The sequence below is a fragment of the Notolepis coatsorum genome, assembly GCF_963971535.1.
Source record: "Notolepis coatsorum genome assembly, chromosome: 18".
Taxonomy (NCBI): Eukaryota; Metazoa; Chordata; class Actinopteri; order Aulopiformes; family Paralepididae; genus Notolepis; species Notolepis coatsorum.
The window spans coordinates 37342312-37352408 of NC_140182.1; positions in this window are offsets into that span (position 1 = coordinate 37342312).

A 10097-nucleotide genomic window follows, 5' to 3' on the forward strand; every position below is an offset into this window, starting at 1 on the left:
TCGACGACCAGGCGGAGGGGAGGAGACACAAACCTCTTCCACTGATCCGAGGGTCAACCAGCGAAGGGGTCGAGCAGCCAGCAACGACCTCCCCATCGCTGTGAAGAATAGAAGATACTACAGCAGGGGGCTCTACCCCCTAAGAGAGGATCTCCACGAGTCAAGATGTGCTTGACAGAAGATGGGGTGTAATTAGAAAGGCAATTTGCTTTCTGAGTTGCACCCAGCAGTCGTGATATTGCACCAGCTCTGAGCAATAAAGAGGAGGCAGGGTCAAATCTAAAAAACATGGACCCCCCTCCTCAAATGCTCCATTGATCTTGGTACGAGAACAAATATTAAAGACTGCACATGATCACAAAAACTGAAATGGCTAATTTGAATTTTAGGATCTGAGTGTGACAAACCATATATATGTTATCCTAATATGATTTAAAATGTCTTAAGTGTTATCTAGATAGTAGTGTGTAGAGATTGATATCTATGTTTGACATATTAAGGATAGGTAAACTATCCGAGTGGGGACTGTTGTAAAATCCAAAACATATATATCATGTTTAAGTAAAAGTGTAGAAATATTTGGGCCTCAAAACAATAAGTCATAGATTGTCTGTGTGTGGTTACAATAGACTGATTGTGCAAATGCCCTCCTGGGGTGACAATGGCATAGTGGCAGCTGGGGTAAGATTACTTCCCTTTAGGGGATAGATCAAACAGAGACCAAAAGGTCATATAGACATGTTATCTCGCTGAAGTTTCCTGTCACACACACAGTGATCAAAGACGGCCTGGGGACACAGACAGACACACACACATACTAACACACACACATTTTCGAATACACATCCACACACACACACTCACACACACAGAGACACACACACACACACTCACACACACAGAGACACACACACACACACTCACACACACTCACACACACACACACACATTCACAGACACACACACACACTCACACACACACACACACATTCACACACACACACACACACACACACACACACTCACATACACATACACACACACACACACACACACACACATTCACACACACACACACATTCACACACACACACACACACACACACACACACAGAACATCTCCAAACAAGCTAACTATTTGTCTGGTATATTGTTAAAATAGTAATTTGAATAAGTAAGTTAAAATATAATTAGTGTTTGGTCATACTAAAATGTCTACAATTAGTTAATGTGTCTGTGCTATTTTCAATTAATGTTCAATATGATTAAATTGATTGTTACACATTCTGCAATCTGTTAAGCTTGTTATATGGTAATTTGAAATGTATTCTATTAAGCTAACAGAATGGTTAAATTTGTTAGATATATGTTCTGAAAGTCAAACAGACTTAGAAATATAGCTGTGTTTAGGTAATCAATATATTTTGAGGTACATCAAAGTACTAACAAGTCAAGTAATGTGTATAAGTAAAAGATATAAGGAAATGAAAATGATGTAATGTTTAAACTTTGATTAAGGTAAAGGACAGCCTCTTTTTGCAGTTAGGTGGAGGGGGTTGGCCTATAGGCCAAACCCCTATTTTCAAAATGCAAGCTTAACCGGCTTGTGATTGGAGCAATTAATGTGAGGATGTCATCAACTCAAAGACACTCGGCCTGGGCTATAAGAATGGGGTGGAATGGTGGAGAGGGAGACTCAAGGAAACAACAGAAGAACACTCTGGAACCAACACGAGAAGGACAAGACCTCTCTCACCATCTCATCCACAAGCAAGGCGGGCAAAGGACAAAGGAACTTTTTGGAGGGAAAAACAGAATCCTCTTTGTTATCAGCAGAGAACAAAGACTTTCAACAATTTATCAACTAGCATTCTCTTTACTGTTATATTAGCCTGGTTGTGTTCAATTACGGCATAGTGTTTTTGATCACAACTATAGCATTCTTTAATGTAATTTGTATACACTCTTTCTCTCTTATTAAACAACTGTTAAACTATCTTTCCTCCTTAATTCCATCTGCCTTTCGGCCTGCTCAGTCAGTTTGAAGAGAAGTGATTCCCAGCTTTAAAGTATTGAGACACAACGCCGAGAGTACTAACCAACAGGTTCTGAAGCAGAGCAGAACCAAAACAGCCTGAGAATCTACTTCAGACGTTTGTCTTGTTTCCATCAGGGTCCCCCATTTTCAATTCATATAGACATTTATGACATACACAACATACATGACATTTATGGCATAGGGACATATAGGTATTTAGTACTGATACATTTGTGACATAAACGGTATTCAAATATACAGTACTGTTACCCCTAGATCCTGACAGAGTATATACATATGATGGGGAGGGGACTGTACATTAGGAGGGGGTGGGTGGGTGGGATAGAAATATATTATGGTTATGGTTATAACCATAATATGGTTATGGTTAACTCTATCAAAAGCCTTAGAGGCATCTATAAAGCACAACAACATTGTTGAGTTTTGGCTTCTATATTTGGTTATTATTTATTTTAAAGCAAATATACACATGTCTGTTCCGTGTTTACGTTTAAAACCAAACTGATTATCAGTGGTAAGCATGTACAATTAAATTCTGTCCAACAAAATTCTCTCAAGCACTTTAGAGAGTATGCTGGCCAGGGCAATCGGTCTGTAATTATCTTTGCTGTTAATTTCCCCAGCTTTGTTTTTGATGACCGGCACAAGTAATACAGCTATCATGGAGTCTGGTCAAATACCATGTTTAATAACATGAGTTATTTCTCGAAATACGTCCAGCGGAGGGCAGTAATACGCCTTGACGCGTCTACGCTGCCGGACATTTCAAAGACGAAGAAGAAGAACGTCACAACACTCCAATAGGGGGTATCTGCAGAGCCGCAGAGCCAGGCTGGACAGGTTGGAGGCGGGGCTTTGTGGTCTGGACAAGTATTAGTGGTCTGGACAAGGATTTGCACTACTGCGCACCATTTTCAACTTCACTTTCGTCTCGTTGATTGATTGATTGATTGAAAAGTTTATTAACAGATTGCAGAATGGGTACAGTTAAGTACAGTACAGCTCAATACATACAATTGTTAAGAGGATGCAGACCTGAGAAAGACTTGTCTTGTTTCCATCAGGGTCCCCCATTTTCAATTCATCATATGACACACACGACATACAGATAGACAGTACTGCTACATCTATACATTTATGACATACCAGATTTTCAAATACAGTACTGTTTGTGATACTAAAAAAATTAAGAAAAAGAGTGTATATACATTTGACATAGAAACTGTGCATTGGAGGAGGTTGGGTAGGTGGGGTGGGGCTGTACATTGGAGGTGGGGGGGGGGGGGGGGGGGTTGGGTAGGGGACACACACACTGTACATTGGAATACTGACATACATTTGACATAGAAACTGTACATTGGAGGAGGTTGGGTAGGTGGGGTGGGGTTGGGTGGGGCTGTACATTGGAGGTGGGGGGGGGGGGGGGTTGGGTACATTGGAATAATGACAAAGCCATGCTAGTTTACATAGATCCCCCATTTTCAACTTACCTTCCCCCATTTTCAACTTTCGTCTCGTTTACATAGGTACATAGACAGTAAATCAGTAATGCTACATCTAGACATTTATGACATACCAGATCTATTAATAATAGAGTAAACTTAACTTTCGTCTCAGTAACAATGTTCATAAAGTGTTGAGTGCTACAGTGTAGGTTAGTTTATTAGGACAAGTGCACGACAGTAAGGTTAGTTAGGGTTAGATTTTTTTTATTTAGATAATGGTTGAAGTAGTGCGTCTTTAGTCGACTGCGAAAGATTGGACGGGTTTCAAAAAATGGACTCTTTATACTCTCACGTGCTCCAGTCCACACGCATGCGCGTACACATTGCGCACTCCAACACATAGCGAGAGAGCCCCCCCCCCTCTTCCGCAATACTTGTCCAGACCACTAATACTTGTCCAGACCACGAAGCCCCGCCTCCAACCCGTCCAGCCTGGCTCTGCGGCTCTGCAGATACCCCCTACTCCAACAGTAGGCCGGTTGCGCGGTTCCTCCAGTGAGTCTGGTCCTGCTGCTGCTGTCCTCTGTCCTGCTCATCATGTCCTCGGCGTGGGACTGACATCTGAGCCCCGTCCTCCTGGTGATGTAGGCTCGTCAGGTAGTGACTGAAATGTGTTTTCTAGCTGTATGTCTTCAGTGTTTGAGGGGAGTTATCCGCTCTTACTGTGTTCTTAGCAGCGTCCACAGCTGCTTCTTGCTCGTGGGGGTTGATGTTAGTTAGCATAGCCAGTCATTAGCACTCTCTCTCTCTCGTTTCGACTGATCCTGTTTTGTTGAGGATGCTATTTGTTTTCGGTCTTGCTCCACGTTCATGCCAATAGTTATTTTCGTTACTGTTATCTGGTATATTTCGGTAGTTTTCCATCTGTAGCTGGAGCTAGTATTTTCTTAGCTGGTACCGCAGTATCTGGGGCTAGTGTTAGCTTAGCTTGTTGGGGTCGACTAAACGGCCTCTATTTAGAACCACAATTCCGTGACCATTTTCTGGCTAAGATGTGTTGATGATTTATTTTGATTTCTATGGACCTTTTATAAAATATTTAGCCCCCGTGTCCCTCCCAAAAATCCCGGCATTTTTATCAGAGGGCCAAATCCAAAATACCTGCTGGCGCCATCTTGAAAATGTACGTTTGAACCAGAGCAGCGAGAGCACCTAACTTAGAACTAGAATCATGTATGAATAAAATGTTCTTTGTCGACCATGAGGATTCCGATTCTGACAATTTTTATGTTATGACATAATTTTGACCCAGAAATCCAAGATGGCCGCGACCCAGTAGAGCTAAATCAAACCTGATTAATTGAAAATGGGGGACCCTGATGTAAACAAGACGAAAGTCTTTCTCTGGTCTGCATCCCCTTAACAATTGTGTGTATTGAGCTGTACTGTATTGTACCCATTCTGCAATCTGTTAATAAAGTTTTCAATCAATCAATCAAAATGTTTACGCAATTTGATTGATTGATTGATTGATTGAAAAGTTTATTAACAGATTGCAGAATGGGTACAGTACAGCTCAATACATACAATTGTTAAGGGGATGCAGACCAGAGAAAGACTTTCGTCTTGTTTACATCAGGGTCCCCCATTTTCAATTCATCATAACATATATGACATACAGATAGACAGTACTGCTACATCTATACATTTATGACATATCAAATTTGAAAATACAGTACTGTTTGTGATACAAAAGTGTCCAGAAAAGGAGTGTATATACATTTGGCGTAGAAACTGTACATTGGAGGAGGTTGGATGGGTGGGGTTGGGTGGGTTGGGTGAGGGCTGTACATTGGAGGTGGGGGGGCGGGGGGGGGGTTGGGTAGGGGACACACACACATTTTACACTGTACATTGGAATACTGACAAAGCCTTACTTGGTCATTTACTGTACAACTAGGTTAGGACATTTGTAGGGGCCAGTTTCGAATTGCAGTCTCACGTAGGTGTTTTTTGAGAGTGTTTTTGAAAGTGGGTAGTGATTCACATTCCTTTACAGCTTTAGGTAGGGCGTTCCACATTGATGTGGCATAATTGCGAAACGTGTTTAGTCCCTTGTTTGAGCCGAATCTGGGTTTTACATGATTTGTGGAGCTCCCTCTGGTGTTGTGATCGTGGTATTCACTGACCTTTGGGAAGTATTTTGACATGTACATGGGTACCTTGGTCGCGTAGTGTATCTTGTAGACCAGGCCCATTGCAAGTTGCTGTACTCTGTCGTCTACTCTAAGCCATCCTAGGTTGTCAAAGTGGGCAGGGGTGAGGTGGGTTCTAGGAGTCAGGTCAAGTAGTAGTCTGACTAGCTTGTTTTGAGATGTTTGTAATTTGTTTTTTAGTGCCTTTGAGGTGCTTTGGTACCATGAGGTGCAAGCATGGTACCATGGTACTGCTGTACTTTAAACAAATAGACATAAAAAGGTGAAGGATTGGACTTTGCGAGCTAACTGTAATACAATGTTATTTTTTACAATAATTTACATAACATCTTAAGAAATTACTAATGTGTATGGAAACTGACAAAAAAGGTAATGGTAAAGGTAACGCTTAAAATGCATTATTGGGCAAAAGGCGCAGTGGACATTTTTGGGTGCACCTAAATTATGTGCTGGTGCACCTAAATGAAAAAGTTAGTCTGGAGCCCTGCCCGGACCACAAAGCTTATTGAAGGGTTAGCGGAGGCGCAACGGCTCTACCGGAGTCCGTCAGCCTGTTATATGAAAATGTAATAATAGTAGAAACGCATGTCAGAAAACACGAGTCTTACGACAGTCGCCTTTTTTGCAGCCCCTCGCGCGTCAATTATCTCCTTGTTTACCGACGTCACATCCACCACCTGCTTGCACTAACGTTACGCACGCCTGCAGTAGAGGGCGCAATAAATTACTTTGCTCTTTTGATGTCATACATCACTCTCCCAGCACCTTTCTGTGGGGGGTAGGTGTGGAAGTAACATTATCAGCAGGGCGGCTGACTGATTATGGTGATTTGTGCGTCGCCCTCCCTGCCACAGGAGATTTTATTAAACAATCTTACATACATTTTTACAAAATAATGATTTATGATAAATATAATAATTGAAAAAATCCTGCCTCTGAATATCATAGTGCAATTAGCCGCTGTATCTAATTTTGTTCTGGAATGAATCTCACAATCACTGTTTGACACTCCATGGGTGAATTCTCTCTGGCTGCCGATCGCCCCTCAGTCCTCTCGTACATTCATGTGTTGGCATTTTCTTCTTCAAACACCACAACCTCCAATGCATTTCTATGGGTTGTTTTAGTGCAAGCCCTTACATGCTTTCGTCATATGTAAGTCACACTAGGCTGAGCGCGTGGCATTCGTTTGACATCACGCCAACCAGGAAATAACTAACGCTAATAGTTGTTGACTTGTTGTCGTAAATTGATAATCACAAGATACATTCAGTGCTGGATCTAACTAAATGGATTTATAGACACACATTTATGGAAAGTTCAAGCCTGGACCACAAAGCTTCTCGAAGGCTTAGCGTGACACGTGACAGCTCTTCCAATTCATACGCAATATTCTACCGGCAGCAAAAAAAGTTAATCTCAGCCTCTGCGTTATGATATGAAAATGTAATTGTAGTCAATGTAGTGCTGTCAGGCCTGGATACGGGTTGTCTTTTCCCTTTATTTTCTTCTCTGAGTGCTTCATTTACATGTTAAAATCACAACGATTTTCTTCTGGGGGAATGGGGTTTACGAACATGTCACCTTTTCAACCATCAGTTTCCAGGTCTGGTTATATACTGTAGTTAAAACTGATTGAATATGGCACAGCCAGGGAGCGAAATTAACTTTTTGACTCACCGGCCAGTGGCGGGTAGATGGGAAGAGTCTACCCGCCAAGCATATTTCTTACCTGCCAATATATATTTTATATATAAATTTTTTTTTTAAATAAAATATATATTATATAATCATACTTGTAGTTGTATTATCTGCGAGACATCGCCACATAAGTCAAAATGCTTGCTATCTGCAAACAGCTCCACTGTCTGTTTTGGCTGTGTTGCTCTTCTAGAAAAATAATCCTTTCAGGGTTGCCTATTGAAATACTGTACACTTTCCTACTGTACACTTTCCTGATTAATAGAAATGGGGGACCCTGATGTAAACAAGACGAAAGTCTTTCTCTGGTCTGCATCCCCTTAACAATTGTGTGTATTGAGCTGTACTGTATTGTACCCATTCTGCAATCTGTTAATAAAGTTTTCAATCAATCAATCAATCACACCTCCAGTACAGAAACATTGTTTGAGTTTGCGTGTCAGGTAGACCATTGATTGACAGTCGAGTCTGCCAATTACATCACATCGCTTGCACTCCGGTGCTGCAGCTGGACCCATTGCCCACCTCTGCTGTTGATAACGCTAGCCAAGTTATTATACACACAGATACACAGTGGGCCAGTGACTTTGGTGTAGGGGTGTAACAATGCATCGATCCTAAGGGGGAAATTCAACTGCATCGATTTGAAAATGTTAGAATAGATTATCGCAATTTTAATGTGTACACGTTAGGCTTGGGCGGTATGACGGTATTAAGGTATACCAGGGTATTTAGAAATACCTACGGTATTGATTTTCAATACCGTCCGTCACCGTCAAAATCACAGATGCGCTTCAGTTTCTATAACAGTGAAACGGAGTTTTGAGTGTAGTGCACACACTGAGTGTAGTGCACACACTCGCCAGCAGAGGGCGAGACCGCTCTAGTGGAGCGAGTGGGTCACAACGGTGTAATGTTGCGACAGTGCTGTGAAAATACCGTAAAGCGTTGTGACGAGAGCAGTGTTGTTGTGGTCCTTGTGGAGCAATCAGTCTCTTATTATATGTGAACTAAAGAGTACAAGGTTTACACAACATCCCCCACCCGCCTTTTTATTGTATTTGTACCGTCCTGTACTATCCGCTGTCAGCTGTTTATCTCTCTCTGTGAGCTACTGAGCTTGAATAAATAGCGTTAGCTCACGTTAGTAGCGTTAGCTCTGCGGCTAATCTTGGATTACCCTGAACTAAATCAATGGCTAGGTTATAAAGCATTCGAGTAGTTTTTACTGCACATAGAAGTAGCCAAACAACGGGAGCATTTCGGGAGCATATGACCAAAACCCAGGCAATTTCTAGCCCTTAAGGAATCAAATAGTCTGCCATGGCTATAGGCTAGATGCTAACGCTAAAACGGTGCGGGCTTCTACCGGTGCGGGACGGGACTATCATTCTGAGAGCTGGCGATGATTTGTTTACTTGGTAACACGTAACACCCCCCCCCCCCCCCCCCCCCCCCCCCCGCTGATGAAAATGAAAGTCATACCGTCAAATACCGTGCACCGGGGTATTATAACATAAAGGTTTGCCGGTTTGAAAATAAGGATACCGCCCAAGCCTAGTACACGTTATGTTATTGTCATGTCCGTTACAGCCAACACACCGACATACGCTACTGCATCAACGGTATGATTAACAAAGCAAGGCATTCGTTTTGTTGCATTAACGTTATATTACTATTGCTATCGATAAATCTAGGTGTTCTAAAATCTATTGCTATTGGTAAGAGAGACTATAATAAGTTGGTGTCTCGGAAAACGAGAGCCCTGATCGCGGAGTTTCAGGAAGTAAACAAGAAAAATGAGAGCTTCCGATTGGTCATTTGCTTTATTTCCCATGAAACCAGTCACTTCACTCTACTGTGATTGGACCGTTGGCTTGAGTGCAATGTGGGACTTGTAGTTTTTTAACGATCTCGCAGCGGAGGAAAAAAAAGACGAGAGAGGCTATAATCTGTATTCGCACAGCGTGCGCGTAATTGATTTTTACCGTTCGCATACAAATATTTTTAGGGGCCTGCTTATGAACTACACGTCTACACGCCACACGGCGGGCAGCCCTCTAAGTGTCATGCGCCAAAGGTAAAAACAGCGGCGGGCTTTAGTTTCGGTCCCTGGGCACAGCCCCACCTAGAATATTTTTCACCAGCGCCACTGGTTATCAGACGCAATGGTGGCAACGTGAGTAATGTGAATGTTGAATTAATAGCATGTTTTACTTTACATCGTGTGATTGATATCGCAACTGGGATTGTTCCGAAGCAAATGAGTCAACACGTGAATGCAGCGTGACGTGAATGCATGGGGGAATAGGAGCGAGTGTTTTAATGCAACTGATCTCCATTTTTATGCAAATACATCAGAATCGGCGTCATTTAGAAATGAGATCGCATAGATGTATGAATCGAGATCGCGATTTTATCGTGCAGCCCTATTTGCATGAATATTTCAAAATGTTTTAGTTACTACTTACGTATCCTCAGGTCACATGGGTAGTTGCCTCTTTGACACCACCTACTGAATACCCAGAGTAGGAGATGAGCCATGACGTTTACTTATGTCTATAAATGCTGTGTAGTGTGGATGCCTACTGTACATGAGTAGGGTGAGTAACCTACATGCCATTACTGCTTTTTATCGATTGACTCATTATAGCTACTTTATTATCTTTCAATAAT